Source organism: Dipodomys ordii, unplaced genomic scaffold, assembly GCF_000151885.1.
Source record: "Dipodomys ordii isolate 6190 unplaced genomic scaffold, Dord_2.0 Scaffold26, whole genome shotgun sequence".
Taxonomy (NCBI): Eukaryota; Metazoa; Chordata; class Mammalia; order Rodentia; family Heteromyidae; genus Dipodomys; species Dipodomys ordii.
In genome coordinates, this window is record NW_012267242.1 from 9,045,034 (window position 1) to 9,068,429 (window position 23,396).

Consider the following 23,396-nt stretch of genomic DNA (forward strand, 5'->3'; position numbering starts at 1 on the left):
CAGAACCAATATCTTCATCTCTCCCCCTAGTAATATAAGGGCCTGAGCAAAGTTCTTGTGGGATGAGAATACACACACACATCATGTTGCCAATGCCAAGGGAAGGAAGGGAAAATGTTGCGGCATCCTGACTCAGATCCTGGCTGTGGCTCTCAGCCTTTGCATTGCATTGTCCTGCACCTTCAAGATTTGACGTCTTCCCTCTCTACCTTCAGTGGTCTAGCTGCTAGTATATCTGTGTCAGCCATAGGAGTTGTAATGAGAGCAAGAAACTGGGTAGAATGGGGCCCCAGTAGCTAGCTACCTAGGAGGCTGAGACCCTGAGGTTCAACCAGCCTGTGCAGGAAAATCCAGGAGACTCTCATGTCGCCTTAATCACAAAAAAGCCAGAAGTGGTGCCGTGATTCAAGTGGTAAAGCACTAGCATTGAGCAGGAGCTAGCCCAGGGACAGTACCTGGGCCTAAAGTTCAAGCTCCAGGACTGGCAAAAAAAAAGAAAGAAAGAAAGAAAGAAGGAAGGAAGGAAAGAAAGAAAGAAAGAACGAAAGAAAGAAAGAGGAGAGAGAGAGAGAAAGAGAAAGAGAGAAAGAAAGAAAAGAAAGAAAGAAGGAAGGAAGGAAAGAAAGAAAGAAAGAAAGAAGAAAGAAACTGTGGAAAAGAACGAGTGTGAGGTTGTGTTGCATGTGTGTGTACACGTGTGTGAGCGTGTGTGTGTGCATGTGTGTGTGCATGCATGTGTGCATGTGTGTGCGTGCATGCATGTGTGTGTGTGTGCATGCGTGTGTGTGACACATGTGCGTGCAGGGCAGTGAGGAGATATTTCCAGGCAGCTTTTCCAGACACTTTTTCTCCAGGCACTATCTTGTCATGTTTGTCTGTTCAGTGGGTTATATGTCTCCTTTCTACAGGATCATTTGTTAAATCTGTGAGCCCCTCCCCACCTCTCCCCAGACAGACCCGGAGGACCCTCAGGGTGTGTGAGGGCTGTGGACGACCTCGCTCATGACCGTGGATCTGGCGCAGGCACAAGCCAGCTCCATTCCAGGGCCATGTGACCCCCGCAGGGTTACTCACTTGGTTACCCTCCAGCAGGGGCAGCTGGGGACACCTCCCTAGAGTGACTACAGTGTTTATCACTGAGATGACTCAGCCCAAGCTTCTCTCTGCCTGTAAAGGAAATCTGAGGCTGGGGCTGTAGGTGGGAGGTACCCACCAGACCATCTATGGAGAGGAAGAAGACAGAGACTTCCCTTCACCTGGGAAGCATGCTCGATGGCTGAGAAACTCAAGAAGGGTACATGAGTTTGTTCCAGAGGCTTGAGTGACAGGTAAGATTTTGCTTCCAGAGACCCTAGAAAGATCCTCTTCCATCACCTAAATTATGACATTTTCATTTCAGATTTCCACGCATCTCTCTCCCTGGTTCTGAGCTCCTCTTTAGCGTATCTTTGTCAATTCTAGGGCTTGTTGACTCCTCAACCCTGACTACAGGAGTAGCATAGCCACACAATCTTAGGATACGTTCTGGATGGTTTTCCTGGTCAAGGATGAATCGAGTTCCTTTGTCTGAACAGGATAATCTCTCCAGACTATAAAGCTGTAACCTATTGCTATTTCTGTCATTTGTAAGTGCTGCTCTCATTTCTCCAACATAATCATCGGCTCCTGCAAGCACTCACTTCCTCTTAGAGTTCTAACGCCCTGTGGCATTTGCACTATGATAAACACATGGTGAGTACTTACCACTTGTTGCTTGGTTCTCCTTAGAATTAAACATCAGAGGGGAAGGGAAGGAGTTTCAACAGCTTTATCAGTCAGTCAGTGCATGCCAAGTTTGAATCCATTTAGAAAGAGCTATGGGTAGCAAAGTGGAAACCCTTTTTATTTTACTTCACACATTTTATTCCATTTCACAAACACCACCTGTGGTTTAATTGGTTCATTTCCATCTGCTTGCTTTCTTGTTAGCTCTGAGGTATCTGGGGTTATAATGGTTCCTAGAGATTTACAGTAAACACAACTGTTGTTTGGATGGTGCTTAATCACACAGAAAGCTGACTTTACAGGTACTTCCATTTCATGCATCCCTCCCTTCAGCAGCCACAAATACACCTCTCAGACGGATCTCTGACTTTGGGATGCGTAAGTAACTCATGGCACAGATGTGCTTCTGAAACCCATCTTGTATTTGTTTGCTGTGTGTTCTGTGCTTTTCACCCTCCTGGGAGATTTTCTATCACAGATGTTTCTTCCCCCAATGTCCATGTAAATCTTATCCTGTCCTCACTTCTGCTACCCAAAGGAGCCACTCTCTTTAGCCTGGCTATGGTGGCCCCTTTGGTGGATTTCCAGAACCTCCTAGATTACTTCCTATCACAGGTCTCAGCACACCACATTACCCTGTCTCCCTAGCAGAACAGTCTACAGGCATAAGGTAAAGAGGGCTGAAGAGTGATTGACATCACCAGGGACATGAAGAACTGGTGGTGGGAGAGTCCTGGGGCTTTATAGTCATGTGGGATGTGATTGGCTGGACTGTGCAGGCTAAGGAGAATCCAGGTAAAGCATGGTGGCTGGTATTTGATATGGAGAGAGTATCATGGGAAAAGAATGGTCTAGAGTCTGATGAATATATGGCTATGGCTGCAACTTTGAAAATACGTAGACGTCTAATACATGGTGAGTAGTTTAGACTTCATGCTGTAGGGTTGTCAATTTTGGAATCAGTCTCCCTTCACACAAGGTGGGCAAAGAAATCACCCCTATGATGTGATGCTTTTCCTTGGTGGGGTATTCTCTAAGAACTAACCTGACTCGCATTTCCCAGGATAGTACCGGCTGTCTACATTTTAATTTAAATTCATTTAAATAATTTAAGTAAAATGCATCATTTATTTCCTGGGTCAGGGTCACACTCGTCACTTCCAACAGCTCAATAACAACTCGTGGCAGCTGCCACCCTCTTTTTCTTTCTTCACTTCTTAGAGTTGGTTGAAAGAAGTCTCCTTCCTTTGTCCAGTAGTACTGAAGCAAAGGAAACTGCAAAGAATCCAGGATCTGCCAAGAAGGGTGAGTCGTGCCTACAGTCCCAGCTACTTGAGAGGCAGAGAGAATAATATAGTGGTTTGAGACTTGTCCTCAGCAAAAGCAAAGCCCAACCTGAAAAATCAATTAAAGTAAGAAAAAAGGCTACAGCCATAGCTCTAGGGGCAGAGCACTTGCCTAGCATTCATCCTGAATTCTTTTCTTTTTGTTGGTCATGGGGCTTGAACTTGTGGCCTATACACTGGCCTTGAGTTCTTTTGCACAAGGCTAGCTCTCTACAACTTTGAGTCACAGCCCCACTTCCAGTTTTCTGGTGATTAATTGGAGATAAGAGTATTACAGACTTTCTTGCCTAGGCTGACTTTGAACACAGCGATCCTCAGATCTCTGCCTCCTCAGTAGCTAGGGTTACAGGCATGAGCTACCAGTATCCGGCCACTCCTCCTGAATTCTACATTGAAGGATTTCGATTAGAGTTCAGCACTGCTATCTAGGTGTGGCAGAGTTTGGGCAAATGAGTCTTCTTCCCTGTGCCTAATTTTCTCCTTTATAAAATAGAGATGATGGTGTCATTTTTATCAACTTCACAGTGCTGAGAAAATACACACTCATAAAACATTGGGTCAACAGTTCCTATATGTGTACAGATTTTCCCTCTTTTTTTGTATAAAGATGATTTAAAAAAATTGATTTCTGTACAAACAGTCCCCAAGTTGTAATGGTTTGGCTTACATTTCTTTTAAGATGTGCAAAAGCAATACACAACCAATAGAAGCTATCCTTGGAATTTAAATGTATGGTCTGTTCCTGGGCTAGCCTAATATGTTCAATACTCTGTCAGGATGCTGTGGAGCCACAAGGACACTCAACTAGTCAGGTGGTCATGAGGAGAAAACATCCCTATGCCACATGAGCCATGCTGCTTAGTTACAATATTGGGCAGCTAAGAAGTATGAAATGCATTTTCCATTTAGGATACTTCCAGCTTACAGTGCATTTATCATGAGAGAGCCTCCATTAAAATGGATGAGTATCCATAATTATAAGATAATATGTTGTTAACGAGTTTTTATAGTAATGGGGACTCAGAAAATGAAAGTATGTGCTTGCAAAGGAGCTTTGCAAGTGAGTCTGATTTTGAGAATGGTCCACCACTGTAGTTGTGAGTTCGAATTTCCCGAGCAACCTAGAAATTGGATGTCCTGCCTACACCCTTGACCAACTAAACCAGAACCTCCGTATCAGCACTTATAAAAATCCACCCGTGAGGGCTGGGAAGGTGACTCAGTGGTAAAGTGCTTGCCTTGCATGCATGACGCCCTGGGTTCAATTCCTCAGCACCACATAAGCAGAAAAGGCCGGAAGTGGCACTGTGGCTCAAGCGGTAGAGTGCTAGCCTTGATTTGAAGAGCTGAGGGACAGCACCTAGGCCCAGAGTTCAAGCCCCATGACCAACCAAAAAAAAATCCACCCATGATTCAATGGGTTGAAAGCTACTGCTATAGAAGGAGAGCTCATCAAACAAGAATGAGTATATATGTGAAAAAAGACACCGAGCTGTAGGCCACTATACACATGTTGTTTAAAAAAATGATTTTCACAAATGAAATGGGCCATGTACAAAGTTATATACAGCTTTCAGCTATCATGAAGGTCAAGATAAAGCTGTTTTGTAATGAATTCTAAATGTATAGGACTTGGCTTAATATTTCATTTATTTGTGGGGGTAGATATAGAGAAGATGATCTGATAAAAATGGATTGTGTTTTCTCCTTGGCTTTAGGTGGTGATCTACATATTTACAAAGCATGGCAAAGAAATATGTAAAGTACAAATTTAAAGTCTCTCCAAAATCCCAATCTACTCCTAAGAGGGAATCCATGATGTTATAAATGTAATACTCATGCTTATACTCATTTATTTATTTATTTTTTGGTCAGTTGTGGGGCTTGAACTCTGGGCCTGGATGCTGTCCCTGAGCTCTTCAGCTCAAGGCTAGCGCTCTACCTTTTGAGACACAGTACCACTTCCTGTTTTCTGAGTGGTTTATTGGAGATAAGAGTTTCACGGACATTCCTGCCTGGGCTGGCTTTGAACTGTGATCCTCAGATCTCAGTCTCCTGAGTAGCTAGGATTACAGGCATGAGCCACCAGTGCCCAGCGCTTATACTCTTTGTAAACAAAGAAATAGAAAGAGAGAGAGAGGAGAGGGTAGAAGGGAGAGGGAGAAGGAGGAGGAAAAGGAGGAGGAAGAGGAGGAAGAGGAGGAGGAGGAGGAGAGGAAAAGTAAGGGGGAGGGAAGGGGTTAGAACTTTTGCTAAGCATTTATATGGACATGCATATCAAGACACCAGATTTATCTCACTTCTTAATACATGGCATGGCATTTCATAGTTTCAGAATGTAGTGAATTATTTGGATATTGCCCGTTTGAGATGTGAATTTCCCTGCCATCCCTCTTTTTTTCTACTTCAAATAATACTGTAATAAACTCATTTATAGGTTTGTCTTTGACTGTAGTACAAATATACAGGAAAAATTCCTAGAAAGTTAAAAGGTTGGCACTGCTTTTTTTTTTTTAACAAAATGTCTACAAAAAGGCTGCAGCAATTGGTATTTTCTCCTAACCTTTATTCAAAGGTCTCACACCAAAAAGTAGATATCCAAGCCCTGAGGAACTGGTACCATCCAGAGAGTATTATCATATGTCTTACCATTTTCTAGACATAATGTTTTGGGGCATAGATCCTAGTGTTTAGGCCAAATGTCATTCTCCTGGGTGATGGCAATGTAGGTAACAAATGAGAGGGAACTGTCCCTCCAAGGCGCAATTACCCTCAAGATAATTGAATACGACAGAAGACATGCCACCTGATATTTTATTGAGCCACTCTGGTAGACAGTGATTCGTGAAGATCTTTCTTCCCTCTGTGTCCAAGGTCTTTATTCCATTTTCTCTTCTATGACTTTGTTTTTACCATTGATTTGGGGTGTTGTGAAATGAGGATTTCCCTACTTCTTCAACTCTTTGAAGAAGCATAAGCCTAATGCAGGGGATGGAAGTCATTTCTTCTTCCTTTGGCTTTGACTTAAAAACAAAGTGAATCTGACTTTTGTATATTTTTCTTTCCTATGGAACTTCCCCAACTCAAGACTACTACTTGCACACACTTTAAACTTATCAAATCTGGTCTTTTGTTGAGCCTTACCTGACTCCTCTGTCTTCATACATTTAGTTCCTGCCTCTAAAAAATTATGTACTGCTTCTTTGCCTTCTTCCTCCCATGCTCTCCCAACTGAACCCAACTGCAATTGCCCTGGTTGTTATTTATCTTTGTTATTTAAACTCAACCTGGTCATCCTTGCTAAGTTTATTAAATGAGTACTTCTTCATTTGAATCTCTTCATGGGTTGGTCATAATAAGATAAATAAAGACTAACTCATGGAATATGCGGTACCTGTACTATTGACGCCCTAAATATCCCACAAACTCTTTCAAACGTTTGACTTTATGACGGGGTCATGTGACTACTTCAAGTTCATCAGCATGACAGTGAGGTAAGTACTGGGTGGCATTTCCTGTCTAGGGCAAGGAGATAACGAAGAAATGTGAGTTTCCCACATGCCGTCCTGCCACTATGGCTAGAAGCAAAGAATTCTGAGATAGCCAAGTCACAAGATGGAAGCAGCCGAGTTTGTCATCACTATTGCAAGGTATCCACCAAAGGAAGCTGGCTGTTCTGAGTAAGACTGTTGTGAAAGGGGAAAGAAAGCCTTTGGAAGTTGAAGGGCTGTTGCCACAGCACACCTTAGCCGATCCTGACTAATGAAGCATGTGAATTTTACAAACTGAAGACGTTTATAGAAGGCAGCTCTTGAAACAGGATGATATCCTTTACTCATGAAGCTCCAGAAGAAGTCAAGATTGGTATCATAGATTTTATAATTTCAAATTACTTTCTGAAAGACTATAACTAGGACTATTTTATTGGTGGAATTTTCAGGATACTGGAAGTTTTAGTGTTGGCTTCTGGAATTATGGGTGATATTAGCATGACAGCACAGACCCAAATTTCTTCTTAAGCTATTTCTGATCACTCTACCTAAATGCAATTGTCCATCCTCAAATATTAGTGTCCTCTAGTACTCTAGGAATAAGACTGACCTATTTAGAAATGGGACAGACTTCGCATCTCTAATGGTAACTCCATGGAAGAATATTTGTGTGGAAGTAACATGGTAGTAAAAAGGTTAATGTGGAATTTGAAATTTATTTCTAGCCAGACATCGTGAGCCCCAGGGAAAAGATTGCAGCTGCCCTGTGGCCCAGATAATGCAATATGAGTGTGAATAAGGACATCTTGGAACATTTTGTTCTGCTCCCTTGAGACCAATTAAAATCTGTAGGCATCTCTCTTGTTGACCAGGCTGACTGACTAATTGAAGCAGAATTGTGATCTTTTCATCAGTTTTTTTTTTTCTGATCCCTGACTGCTTTCCTTACCAGCAGGAAGAAAGTCTGATGATCATAAGGCTGCAGGTAGAGGAGGCTCAGTGAACAGATCTACATCCACCAATCAATCAAATGAATAATAGTGTCCATTGAACAAGACCCCCAACAGAAGATTGGGGTTATGGTAACATCCCATACTTTGGTCTCAGAGTATCCAGAGAGGGAAAAGTGAAATACCAAGCATCTCCCTGATGCCTGATGGACAAGAAACCTGACATTTGGCAGCCCTGCTGTGACTGAGGATCAGCTCCCAGCACTGCCTTCCTGATTAAACATTCCTCTTCCTGGTATTGAAGGACCAAATGCCTGTCAAAGTCGACTAAGATCATGATAATTTCTCTTAGACATCAAATAACCTCCTGAACCTTAGTTCCCCACACAGCCTCAAAGCCCTTCCAAGTTAGCTATATATTTTAGAGTATGTGATGGCTTGGCCTGTTAATATCTCTACCTTAGTAACCATGGGTGATTCATTTCCATAGTATCATAACTACCTCAGAAGGTAGGCATTTGGAGCAGCATTTCTTCCAGTGGTGAAGAAGCTATGGCTGACTCAATATCAGGGAGAGAAACCACTACAAGTCTGATACAAACATTCCAGCTTCAGACCCTATTTCTGAGGTTTCTAAAAGGAATTTTCCAAATGGGCCATGGTTGGAGAACACTGTTTGATCTTCAAAGCTACCTCTCATTACACAACTCATATGTTGAAACCCTAGTCCCCAACATGGTGGCCTTCAGAAGCGTAACCTGTGTGAAATGATTAGAGTTTGAGTCCAGCCCAAGCAAAAATTTATGAGACTCCATCTCAGCCAATAAAAAGCTAAGTGTGGTAGTAGGAAGAATAAATGGGAGGTTTGTGGTCCAGCCTAGACAAACAGTTAAGATTTGATTTGAAATAATAACCAAAGTAAAAAGGGCTGGGGTAAGGCCCAAGTGGTAGAATGCCTACTTGGCAAGTATAAGGCCCTGGGTTCAAACTCCAGTATTGATTGATTAAACACACACACACAACCCAAGTTGAACAGTGTAACAGAGGTCCATAAATAGCAAAGTACATGAAAAAAATGCAAATTAAATTTACATGACATACCACTAACATTCTCATTAGAAAATCTAAATTCATAGTGCGGATGTGCAGGATAGGCAACGCTTATTGTTTGCTAATGGAAATCAAAATAGTACCACCACTTTGGGAAGTGTTTTGATGTTCACAAAGTTAAATATGCATGTGCCATATGATATACAGGCCTACTTCTAGACATTTATCCAAGAGGAATGAAAACATATGTCTACAACAAATGAAAGTACACACTAGCTTTATGTATAATAACCAAAACTCTAGAGACACCAAATATGTACCAACTGGTGGATATTTATACAAACTGGTATATCTGTACAATGGACTTCCTTTTAGTCATAAAAGATACAAAACACTGATAAACACTAACATGAATGGATTTTGAAAGAACTAATCTGAATGAGAGGAGACAAAAGATTAAACACTACAGGATTCCATTTATATGAAATTATAAAAATAAACAAAACCCACGGAGACCAGTGAGAAATATTTCAGTGGTTGCCAGGAGCATGAGAAATTACATTGATTACAAAGAAGTACAACAGATTTCTTTGGAGTGATGGAACTATTTTGTGCCATAATTTCCAAGGTGCTAACTCAATTGTATCACAGCTGTCAAACTTCATTGAATTATATGACAAATTTTGGTGAACTGCATCTAAATGATGTCTCAAAGGTGATTTTGTATACACATTCTTACACATTCATGCATGTATTACTTAAAATGAAAATAATTGGTGTAAGAAAGCTTACAGATCACACATAAATTTAATCTGGATTTCATTATTAAGAGGAGACCGAAAAACCCTTGGGTAGGAGGAAACTCTGTAAATGAAGAGGAGAAGAGGGAGAGAATACAGAATCTAATGCATCTCCCACAAATTATGAAGAGTAGGGGAAGGGGTAGGGAGGAGAGGGATGGGTGAGATGTTGAAAGTGGTGACACTGTATTCATAAAATGCTTTGTTAAACACCAGCTCCTTTGTGCCACTACCTAAAATAGTAATAAAAAAGTAAATACAGCATCATTGCCATATTTTATTTAACTATATCTCATTTTGTAGTGATAGATTGTTTCTATTTTTGCTGCAACATTTGATGCAGCAATAAATATCTTCACACACACACACACAGACACACACACACACACACACACACACACACACACACAGAGCCTCTGGGTTCTCCGCTATCTTCCTGTAGTCCTGTATTCTTCCTGCTGCCTCTCTGAGATTAAAAAAATGAAATTTGCGAAGCATAGTCTGTCAGGAGCATCAGATTCTTTCAGAATAAATCCTGTTTAAATAGACACTGTTGTTACTATTGGCTAGATCTACAGATGGACCTAAACCTGCACCCTTGGGCAAGCACTGATGCCAACTCAGTTTATCAAAATATGTTCTTTATTGAGAAATCAGGCAGCCAGTTTTCAGGGCTCTGGATTGGGGAGGGAATCATTTTGGCTAATGCTCTCGGTTGCTTCTGCTGAAGCAAAAGCCCATGGGCATACTGATAATTATGATGCAAGGAAATTGTATTACAGGGTGGAAGGTTAAGGAGAAGGGTTTGTTTATTTTGTATTTATTGATTCAAAATGACTGTCAAGAATGTACCTTTTCCCTAATACTGTGAAACATAGAGTGAAAAATGCTAAGGAGCATATACCCTGGACACACACACACACACACACATGATGCTATGCCTTTGATGTCTGAGCATTTATATCTATATGAAAGAGAAATATGGAAAATATGTATTAGGTCCCCAACTCAAGATACTAGAAAACATCTGGAGGAAAACAGAGAGAGAGGAATTAGTAAGGACAAAAGTTGAAATTGAACTAGAAAGAATGTAGGAGACAGCAAAAGGAATGAATACTGCAAAATCTGGATCAAAGAAAAAATATTTTAAAGAAAACCCCAAACTAGATATTACTAGATTGCCTAAACATTGATGCACCTAAAGGAAAAAATCCTAGAGAATTCATAGAAACAGAATATGAAATTAGTATTCAGGAATAATTATAGAAACCAAGAAATAAAAACATCATCAAATAAATTTGAAGTGAATTTGAAAACTTGAAATTCATCACAGGAATTGAACCTGGTATTAGATTTTTTGTTTTAAAAAAAGTACTTTAGATACAAAAATCCTGGATGAAGTATTAGCAACAATAAGAAGTTAGTGGCTCAGTGACTGTGTTTCATTCCTACTGGCCAATGAAAGCAATGGGCAACACCATTCCACAAAGGACAGGATGCATGAATCCCACGTGGTTTGCAAGCTATTGAATGACTAGTTCTTCCCACGAAGACAGACTTCCCATCGCTTTCATATCCCTGTGCTCAGCTTCCAGGACAACATGGATTTCGTTACCCAATATTTGTGGAAGACTTAGAGGCCAGCCATTACATCTTCTCAAGTTGTATTGAGAATACAGTATTTAACCACATCAATATCCCCCACATCCACTCCTGCTTTGAGGTGAGGGCAACTGAGACAATAAACCCAATGAAGAACTAGTAACTATTAAGAACCATTAGCTATTTAAACAGACTCACACAGTATAATTCCCCAAACTGCTAGCCTCTCCAGAGCGCTAGCTTCTAGAACTGCCTTTGTGCCTGGTTCATGGGTGTGTAATATATATCCCCATATCCCACTCACCCCCTAACACAGCCTGTCTTGTTTCACTCGCCAGAGTACATGTCTACTCCTCAGAGCTGGAACCCGATCCTGAAGTCCCAACATATAGAGTTCCTCTCACATGCACTCCATGAGATGTCCTGGGACCGATGCTTTAATGCCCTTCACTTACCCCAGTAGATGTATTTGGGCCCAGAGGTAGTATTGACACCATCATGCCTTGAGTGCCTGCTCACATTTTGGCCACAGATCACTACTCCATCTTTGTTCTAGTCCTAGATCTTGCCAACCTCTTGATCTTCATAATGGCAGCATTTCTGATGCAAGAATTCTTGAGATGAAATTACTAACCCAAGGGAAAGACCCAACAATCCCATGTCAGAAGCAATGATGTCATTTTTCAAGTGTGTGACACATCTTGGGCCATTCTCTTCACCAGTTGTCACTTAGCTTCAGTCCCTTGAAGTCAGAATCTACTCTCAATTCTTTCTTCTCCTATATTCTCCACAACATCCATCTCTTTGCTCACCATTGTGCCTTCTGACTCCCCAAGCTTTCAGCCGCCCTTCTCAGCACACTCTGTACTTGTTCTTTCTCTACAGACTTGCTCTTCCCTGCCTGTATCCACCACATCACATGAAACAGAGAGGAATCTATACCAAGTGCCTCCATATACAGGGAAGAAAACAGAGCACACAGCAGCCACATGAAGAGCCTCCCATTTGCAGTATGGATTGGAGATAGGGAAAGAGAAATTCTGTGTCTTATAATAGGCTCTGAGATGGTTCTACTCGTGCATACCGCCTATGACTCACAAAAATCTATCAGTGCTAAAATCTTCCTTTAGAACTCTCAAGCAAAAACTTTAAAGTCTCTTTCTCTCTTCAATCTTCTATGATCAGTTCTCTCTGTCTCTACTATCTCCTGTATGTGTACAGATATACATGTGCATGCATACACATACACACACCCACACACCACACACACTCACACACAGAATCCCTTGACTTGGTTTAAGATGGGGAAGGCTAAGAGCCTGAAGTTGATGCATCATAACCTTTCAGATCTTGTTGGGGCAGTAGGTTCATGTTAGTTGCCAGGAAGATATTTGACTTCCTGTGTCCCTCTCCAAACCCAGGATGCAAGCATTAATTTAGATAATGCCTACAAGGGCCACTGAGCTGTTGAAGGTCAGTATTACATTGCACTGTATTACTTTAACAGGGAATTAAGTATTGGTTTGTGCCTTTAAGGCCAAGTCTTGGCCTCTAGTCAAAAAGGAGGCAATTGGAAATTGAAAATTACCCTGATGCCTTCTTTCCTCTAAGAATCCACAGCAATGTCAAATGAGTATATGACTAGTTTCCACAGCAGTGTACGTGTTAAAATGGTGAAAACTGCTGCATTTAAAGAGATTTATAAGCATCAAAGAATGGACTGCAGTGACCTGTCCTGAGCCCAACTCAATTATTAATACTAAATGTTCAGGAACAATTCACCTTTGGAATGAAAATAATTAGATCAAGCTCTCGTGCAACATTGTGGGGGGGGATAATCAAAACCAAGAAACCCATCTAGAAAAAAATAATGCCCTGCAAAAGGGTAGCTTAATAAAATGCATGTGTTCAATTGATACAGGGAGAAATTATTTTGCTCTAGCAAATGACATTTGTATCTAAACATATTTTCAAACAGGATTGTGTTCACAGCCCAGCATTATCCAGGAAGGCAGAGTGTTTTGAATGTTCAACAATATATCGTATGGATTCCTTTTATTAGAATCTCATTTCGCTAGATAGCTCCTTTGAGAGAGATATGCAGAATAATACTAGGAAATCAGTGAACCAACACGTAATTATATCACGCATATTAAATACTCCTGCTTACGCATTCGCTACGCATTTTGCTGCACTTAATAAGCCCAGAGAGCAAGGACATCAGTAGCTCAGGACTCTGAAGAGGTTTTGTTCTGTGTTTTTTCCCTCCTGCTTTCTCTTTGTCTGTTTTGTAATTCAAGTAGGAAGAGGAGTTAATCAATGTTCTGTCCACACTAGCTTTCTACAATACTGCTCTTTCAGAAATGCCGCATTTGGTTTATTTCATCAGCAGAGCACTGAATGATCAATTGGGGGAAAAATCCACCCAGACAGCACCAAGTTTGATCTTCACCTTGGTCCTTACCAACCCAGTACCACTCTAGAAGCCTCTGAACCAAGTCACAGCTCCTCTGTGACCCACTTGATTACACTGGAAACATCAAACTAGCACCAACCCCAAAATTAGATGAATGGATAGAGGAAAAGTGTGCAACTATTGTCAGAATATGCAATCTATATTTGTGAAGATAGAGCCAGGTTAACCTAGGGCAATGGGTGTAGTTGGGAAAAATAGGGAACCATGGAAGGGAAGGAGTAACATGGAACTTGATGCATTGTATTCATATATTGTTTAGGATGAATTGAAATCCCTTTGTACAACTACTTAAGGATAATTTTTAGTGATGAAAATAGCTACAAAAAAGTTTTTTTAAATTTTGTTCTAAGATTAAAAGAGAAACAGTTGTTCCTTATGATAGCACAGCTGCATAGTTGATTTCAAAGATGATGGCTGTGGAGAAGAGAAGCCATTGATGATGAGTATCAACCAAAATTGTTGATCCTGAATTCTTGTTGCTGATTGGACCTTGATGTTAGTTAGCATTTCATTATCTGAGATAATTAACTTGCAGCAAGAAAAAAAAGGTTATCTTTGGAGGCTTTAGTCTATGAAAAGTTGGTTCCATTGCTTTTGGGGCCTGTGGTAAGATACCTCGTCATGGAAAGAGATTATGGGAGGGATGTCTGTGAAACCACTCATTCACCATACTTGGGCGATAAGAGAAAAGAAGCCAGGGGCCGGGAAGGGGGCTTAGAGGTAGAGTGCTTGCCTAGCATGAGTGAAGCCCTGGGTTCAATTCCTCAGTGCCACATAAACAGAAAAAGCCAGAAGTGGCTCAAGTGGTAGAGTGATAGCCTTGAGCACAGAGAGTCTTACAGACAGTGCCCAGGCCCTGAGTTCAAGCCCCGGGACAGGCCAGATCCCACAATTCCCTGCTTGGGCATATCCTGGATGACCTAAAGACTTCCCAGTAGGCTGGGATTGTTGTTTAAGTGATAGAGTTCCTGACTAACAAGCACAAGACCCTGAATTCAAACCCCACTAACACCAGAAAGAAATGACTTCCCACTAGATCCCAACTCTAAAAGCTTCTACAACTTCCCATTACACCTCCCTAGAGATTGGGGCTTTAATACATTTACCTCTGCAGGACAGTCAAGATCCAAACTATAGTAATCTTTATTCTTTTATTCGTTTAACTGTATTAACTTTAGTAAGTTACTTTATACTGTGTGTTCTGTGCCAGGAAGTATTGGAAATTTATGAGAATCAGAAAGTGATTCTGCCCAGAAAAAGATGGTCATTAACAGAGGAAGGTCTATACATGGATAGCTCTAATACCACCATTGAGAACATTGATGATAGTACAAGAAGGTGTTATAAGAGTTAAAGAAGAGATCCTCATAACTTGATGACCCAAGACTTCTTGATGAAAATATTCTTGATGCTTTAGTAGTTTTGCACCCAAGGAAGAAAAGAAAGTTTGGGAAATAGCCTATGCAAAAGCCAAGTTTAGGAGAACGTATATGACATTAGGAGGAGTAATTGGAGGTCTGGGAAGAAAAGGGAACTGTAGTAAAGTTGTAGAAGAACCCAGTATCAGGAGATTTCCAAGTGCATGACAAGGTCATTCAGTCCTCTGATGTCAAACAGAACAAAGGCTTGCAGGCAGTTTCTTGTTAGAAATTGTTTTGCTTCCTATCATGAGGCCCTGCTTACCCTACCTAATGAAGGCCCAGTCTCCTGTCTGCAGGACCTGTTCTCTGCTCCCTTGGGCTTTCTGTTCTCTCTCCCTACTGCCTACAGATAGCAGTGTTTGACTGTCGTGAATGCATCCCTGTGATCCGATGTCCTGGTGAGCTGGCTTCTCCTCACTTATGCATTTCAGTGCTGGGCATCTCAAATCTAAATTCTCAAAATGAAAAACCTCTTGGCCTAGCCTGAACTGGATTCATGTTGCTGCTTTTATCACCTCTGAGTGGTGAGGACAAAGTCCCAGGGCCAACTTGAAAGCCTTGGGTCTACCACTTAATGTGGGAAAGGTAAGTTCTAGAGGAAAGCTGTGTCATCACACATTTACCCCAAACAGAAATTGTTGGTTTCTAAGACATCACAAATGTCCTCCAACATTTGAAATGATAAGATGCACTTCAGAAATTATCCCAGAAATAGTAAGACACTTGAAAGTTTTGGCATTCATAGAGGCAACCAGAGTTACACAAGGGAGAAAGTTATCTTAGTACTGCCTAATGAAGGAGACAGTCCACACCTTTAATTTAACACTATCTGTCTAAGATTCATAGGTCTATAATTTTCTTCACATCTTTCCATTTCAGGATCCCCCCTACTGTATTAAGTTGAAAACAAAGCCTCTTTGTTCTAACCTTACTTATTCACCTCATTTGCAGTATACTGAACACACTTTATACATCCTCATGGATAAATTTATCCAGGTTACTAGGGGAATATATGCTCAGCCAGTAAAGGACAGTGTTTGATTTTTATAAATACATCGGCTGATGAAGTTCCAAAAGAAATGGGAATTTTACCAGGAAGTACTTAGAAAAATGGGGTACAAAGGCTGAAAATAGCTGTTTTTAAAATCTTTTCAGGATTAGTTGCTTTTCCTTTATAAGGCTGGTATAAAGGCTCTGATTTCAAAGTGTCAGATCATTGTAATGAGCCAGTGTTTGCTATAAATTCCTTTTTGTGAGCAAGGCATACAGATTCAAATTGCTACCACTGCTTTCAACCTACCCTCCTTTGAAGTTGCCCTAGTAGTTAATTGATTAATATTCACTGAGTATGTGGGTTTGTATATGTTTTATACTTACAACACAAATACACATGCATCTCAGCAGAGATTTAAACCCATCATCCCCATGAAAGTATGTGCCCAGTAGATAAAGCAATTAATCCACCACTATAATCCACTCCTCTAAGAGCCTCAAATTTAAAAGTATTCATGCTTGCCTGTCAATGAGGAGATGAGTTCTGAATTTGGCTTTCATGATTCTTACAGTATTTTAGATACTTTTTAGATGTTTTATAATCTTTAACATATCAACTTCTAAAATTTTCTGTTTATATACCCCAGGCATTATGGGCTCAGCTGAGTTCCTGCTTGTCATAAAAGGGGAAAATCTGAAGGTTTAGGGAAAATATTAGTGCTGTCAAGTGAAGGCTAATAGCTGAGGTTTTCTACTAGTAGAGATGATAAGAATACTTTTGCTACTTGAGGCTCATCTGCATTCCATGGTCCTTGGATATAATCACAATGCATTTGAACCAGGGGAGTTTGGTGTAAGTCAAATGTAAAACTAATACCAGGCTTGGGTGGCTCACACCTGTAATCCTAGCTGCTCAGGAGACAGAGATCTGAGGATCACAGTTCAAAGCCAGCCCAGGCAGAAAAGTCCCAGAGAGACTCTTATCTCCAATTAGCTACTCAAAACCTGGAAATGGAGCTTCGGCTCAATGTGGTAGAGCAGTAGCCTTGAACAAAAGGGCTCAGGGACAGCATCCAGGCCCTGAGCTCAAGCTCTACAACCCAAAACAGCAACAAAAACAAAAATAAATAAATTTTTTTTAAAAAAGCCTAAAAAGACCCATAGGAAACAGATGTAGCTGAGAGGAGCTGATTTGTATACTGAATATGACTTAGAGTCTTTTTGGGGTGGGGAGGCATCATATTTTGTTACCAAGACAGTGACTATGAAGATAGTTGTATACCCACATTCACAGCTGCATTATCCACTAAAGCCAAAAGAAGGAAGCAACACAAGCGTCTATTGACAGATAAATGGGCACACAAAATGTGCCATTATCCCTACAGTGGACATTCCATCCATCTTTCCAAAGAGCAGGTTGTACCATGTTGACACATGCTACACTATGGATGGACCTTGAGGACATTATCCTAAGTGAAATAAATCAGACACAAAACAACAAATGTTTATGATTCTACCTACGTGAGACATGTAGGGTAGCCAAATTTACAGATTGGAAATGTACAAGTGCTAGGTTCTTAAGGAAAAGAGATAACCAGGAGTTATGTTTAAAAGGTAAAAAATTACCCTCTCACTAGATGACAAGATTGCTGGATAGAGATGGTGATGATACTCTCATGGCAATGTGCATATAATTATAACATTAAGTTGTTCACAACAATGAGAAATCTTTACAAGACTCTAGGCATTCACACACAGTGAGACCAAAGGAGGATACTCTTAGGAGAGGATCACAAACCTATAATGCCTCTATGCTTCCGATCATATAAAATAATATTTATCAAAATGAACTCCAGGAAATGGAAACAAGAGGTTTTTCTCTTTGTTGCTGATTTTTTTCTCTTTTCTTTTGTTCATTTATCTATCTTTGGGAGGGGAAGAGGGGGGACAGAAATGGAGGGTGAAAATGTCAGTGGTACTCACTAGACACTGTGTTGAAAATAAACTATACAACTTGGGGATGGGGATGGGGAGGAAAACTAAGAGAGAGCTAGGGAAGGAGTGGCATTGTTCAAAAACAAATTTATTCTTTACCTGACTAAGTAACTGTATCTCCTCTGTACCTTTATAATAAAAATTAAAATTTTTAAATGAGAATCTTTGATGATGTGTATTTTTATCACAATTGTAGATAGATTAGATATATTTAGAATTAATTTTAGAAAACTAGATGATCAGTCCTCTGAGAGACAATGTTTATTCACGGTTAGATTGCTGTACCCAGTACATAGTAATCACTCTATATATTTCTTAAAAGCATGATAAGGGAATGGATGGATGAGGCCATGTCATTACACATTAATACGGACATAAAATATGTATGCATCAAAATTCACACACACACACACCCTACTTCAACCTCAACTCCAAAAGGAAAATGTGTACTGCCCTGTGTTATCCCCATTGCCCAGGTTTTAATCTCATCAACATCTGCCTCCACAAAGGACAACATATTCTTGGCCCCACACACCTTGCTAGGCAAGCTTCTAGGAAGTGTTAGCCCCATTCTTCAGATAAGCCCATTAACTTGGTATTATAATGTCTGCACATTTATCAAAAGCTGGTTCCTACAGGCCAGCACCAGTGGCTCATGCCTATAATCTGAGCTACTCAGGAGGCTGAGATCTGATGATCACAGTTCAAAACCAGCCCAGGCAGGAAAGTCCATGAGACTCTTAGCCCTAATTAAGCACCAGAAAACCGGAAGTGGTGCTATGGCTACAGTGGTAGAGCACTAGCCTTGAGCTGAAGAGCTGAGGGACAGTGCCCAGACCCAGAGTTCAAGCCCCATGAAAGACAGACCAAAAATAAATGAATAAACAAAACAGACAGACAAGGGAACTGGTTCCTTCAGTCTGAAAAGTCTTGAGAGAGCTTTGATGACACCAGTAGTTTCCCTCACCAGTGAGTGGTGCGGAAGGGTGTGATAAATTTTGTGGCAACCTTCAGCTCCTGTAATAATTTTCTTGACTTCTTGAGCCCAAATACCCTTGGCCCTATCAGAACAGGCTACTTTCTTTCCAGCATAGGCTGCTCTGGGCACACACAGAGTTAAAAAAAATATTTATGTTCTCCATTTTCTGACTTCTTAAAAACCCAGAACATAAAAAGGAATGACTATAACTTTAGACCACTCATACACCATAACTTATATTACATTTATTACCAAGCAGGGCACTTATTTTCTTAGTTTGAAATGCTTTCATCCAGATTAATGACATTTCTCAAGTTTACCTCCAAATTTGCTAAACAAATGGTATACAACTCATATATTCTAATAGATCCCTCCAGAATAGAGGAAGGATTTTCCCTACAACATTGAAAGTTTCCTATTTTAATTTGATATAAAATACTTTCATAGTTCTTATATGACACACACAATCTTTGGATTTGATTTTGAACCACACACACACACACACACAGATTCATGTGATAAACACTTGATCCCCAACTGAAGGTGCTATTTTGAAAGGCTGTGAAAAGTTTAGGAGGTAAATTCCAGCTGGAGGAAGTAGGTCCCAGAAAGTATGCCTTAGAAAGTTATACCTGGTGTTGTTGACTTCCTTCATCTACTTCCTGTCCACTATGAAGACAAGAAGCTCCTCTATCGTATATTGCTACAATCATGATGTTCTGTCTAAGCACATGGGGCCTAGCAATCATGGTCTGACATCTCTGAAACCCTAAACTAAAACGAAACCTTCTTCCATTTAGGTAGTTTTTGGTTTACTTAGGTTTTTAAAAAATATTATTTTTATTATCATCTTAAAATAGTTGTGCAAAAGAGTGGCCACATAGCAAAGCAGTTTATGAAGACAATACTTTTTGATCAGTGTCATCCCTTTTAATAAGTCTACTTTGTTTGGTCAAGAATTTGGTCACAGCAATATACAAGTAACTAATACAACATGCATTACTTACATCCAGTATAGGGTAGATTTTCACTTTCATATTAGATCCCATTAAAACATCCATTCAGTTCTTGTAGAAAGAATCATCTGTATATCAGTTTCTTTATTAAAGGTTTTATAGTTTTATTAAAGATGTTTCTTTAATATCTCCCTTCAATACTTTGTAATGACTCCTTCTATGATGAATTTTTGTCACTGGAGGCACTAGCGAAAGGGAACAGGAAATTGTCAACCTCATGTCGGAGCTGGTGGTGAATTTTTGAAAACTCAACAGTCTAAAGCTATGTATCTGGAAGTTTTCTTATTTTATGCCTCCACAAAGAACCCTCATGTCTCAAGATAGCCGTAAAACTAGAAGAGATCATCATCTACTCTAAGATCCTTCACTGACTCCAAGTTATTCCTGAGTCCTACTTGGGTCCACTTCCCAGAGGGGTGATCAAAAATAAGACTTCATCACACATTACACATGAAAACCAGGATTTGGGGGGAATTAATTTTATGCTAATAAGGCTACTCTGAGTCTTATTCCATTGAAATAAAAAACTAAATATGCAGTTGCTTTTGAAAATAAGTCCAAGTAGATGGTGTTATCTATTGATTCTTTGTTTCAATGATTTCTCTTGCAACGTCTTTCCTGTGGGGTCTCAAAGGGTCTAACTAGCATGCACAATGAATCAGGAACAACAGAAACTGAAGAAACTTCTTTTTTTGGGGGGGGTCCGGTTGTGGGGCCTGAACTCTGGGCCTGGGTGCTGTCCCTCAGCTCTTCAGCTCAAGGCTAGCGCTCTACCACTTGAGCCACAGTGCCACTTCCGGCTTTTTTTCTTTTTGCTTATGTGGTGCTGAGGAATCGAACCCAGGGCCTCAGGCATGCAAGGCATGCACTCTACCACTGAGCCATCTTCCCGGCCCTGAAGAAACTTCTTGTACAACAGACATCCTGAGAATCTCGAGAACTACTCAGTGCAGTGGTGCTACATTGACACTAAGCACTTAAAAAAACGGGCAGGTTCCTTCTTAGTTCTACCACTCACTAGGCAAGTAACTTTGAACAAATTACCTAATCTCTTTCTGTCTGTTTTTTCATCTAGAAACTTAGATGGTGGTCATCCCTACTTCAGGAGCTGGTTATAAGGACAAAACATAGGGCATGTAGAATGCTCAGAATATGAATTGGCATATGGCACACACCCAAACAATATCAGCTAATATTTCTTTCTTTCTATGGTTTCCAATTTTGCCCTTTCAATAACATAGTGCTGTCCTCACTTCTACTCACGTAGCACAGCCTTTTTCCTCCCTTTGGCTGCATAGATATTTATATTTACCTGGTCCATTTTAGGGACCTAAGAACTAATGAGCTGTAGTGAGTATATAGATCTTGAATCTCCTCCAAGGCCCATGTGATAAGGGATTGATCCTGAGACCAGGGCACTATCGGAAGGTGGTAGAACCTTCAGGAGGTTGGGTCTGGTGGAAGCAAGTTGGGTCACTGGGGGAATGCCCTTGAAGAGAATATTGAGACCCATAGACCCTTTCTCTCTCTCTGTCTCTCTCTCTGCTTCCTGGCTTTCATGAGGGGAGAAGATCCTCTACCATGTGCACCCTGTGTTGTGTCACTTTCTTAAGGACCCAAAGCAGCAGGACCAAGGTTTCAGATCGAAACCTCTGAAACTGGCAGGAAAAAAAACAACCCCAAAACCTTTCCTCCTTGTAAATGGATTTTTCTAAGATATTTCATCACAGTAACAAACTGCTGAGAGAATTAGAAAGAAAGAGGTTAAGTCAGAGGTATTTCAGAATGTAAAGGCTATTCTCTGTGACATACCCTCAATGCAAAGACAAGACCCAATCCCAGAGAAAGGAAACAAACGAAGAATAGCAGTCGCATCCCCCTGTCCAACATGCTGCATACCTGGGTACAGCAGTGGGATGAAACAGATGGATATCCTGGAACACAGCAGCAGGTTGTAGCAGTGCAAATCAAGCAACCCACTGAATATCATTACAGTCAGTAGAGTGCGGAACCACATAAATCAAGTTCAGGTACACAAAATACATGCATATGAAATACAATTCAGTCACTCAATTTCCTCCCACCAGAAGGTATATTCTACCAAGATGGGGCCTGCTCCTGTCTTATTTAATAATATTTGTGTTGAAGACATGAAAAGATGAATGAATGAATTTAAACATCTCCCATGTAAAGAACATAGTGCTAAGTGCAAATGGTGGCTCCTGGCCAAATGCGAAACAACAGGGCAAATAAATTAGCCATGAAAAGCCACACTTCATTTGTTTTTAGTGTCAAAACAGAACTGAACCATTTGTGGAAAAATCTGGGCTTTGGAAACACATACTTTAAGTATGGGTGATGGTGAATTCAAGTGTCTAAGAACAATCCAAATGAATCAGCAGTAGAAGATAGGGAACTGAGGGAAGAGCACACACAGAAACAACAAGGGGTGGGAGAAAACACAGTATCTTTAACCATGTGAAAACAGTGCAGTCTTTGGAACTAGAAAGGCCCGGATTCAAATCTTAACACACAGATTCTTCTGACCTGAGTACTTTTGGACAAGTTAGTCTCATCTTTAGTTTAAAAATATTATGTTAGCTGGTGATTCAAGCCTGCAATCCTAGCTACTCAGGAGGATAAAATCTAAGGATGGTGGTTCAAAGCCAGCCTGGGCAGGAAAGTCATTGACATTTTTATCTCCAATTAACCACCAGAAAACTGGAAGTGGCTCTGTGGCTCAAAGTGGTAGAGTGCTAGCCTTGAACAAAAGAGCTCACGGACAGCATCCAGGCCCTGAGTTCAAGCTCCTATGACTGACAATATCTATATGTATATTTTTATAAATAAATATGAAATGTATATAAATAAATATATATGAAATATGTATTTATTTATTATTTGGTCTTTGATAAAATGCAAGGATTAATGGCTGTTATATATGATGTGAGAGATGAGTGAAGAGTAACCTGAACTGGCAAGGCAGGGGTCAATTCTTTCCTAGCTTGAGGGTGCCATGAGAATTTTGTATTTTGGTCACAAGGATGCAGAATTTCAGGGTTTTGAAGAGGAGAGTGATGTCACCAGGGTTTTTTTTTTTCATATGGATCACCCAGAGTAATTTCAAGCATGGGTGTGGAGGAGGTTATAAGAATGCAGTGAGAATTCCATTGTGTATATATACCACATTTTCTTGATCCATTCATCTACTGAGGGGCATCTGAGTTGGTTCCAGATCTTAGCTATGGTAAATAATGCTGCAATAAACATAGTTGTGCTGGTAGCTTTAGTGTGGTCTTGTTTGTGATCATTTGGGTAAAAGCCCAATAGTGGGATTGCTGGGTCGTAGGGGAGCTCTATGTGGAGTCTTTTGAGGAACCTCCATACTACTTTCCAAAGTGGTTGAACAAGTTTATACTCCCACCAACAATGCAGTAAGGTTCCCTTCTGTCCACATCCCCTCCAGCATCTGTTGTCATTAGAGTTCTTGATTTTTGCCATTCTAACTGGAGT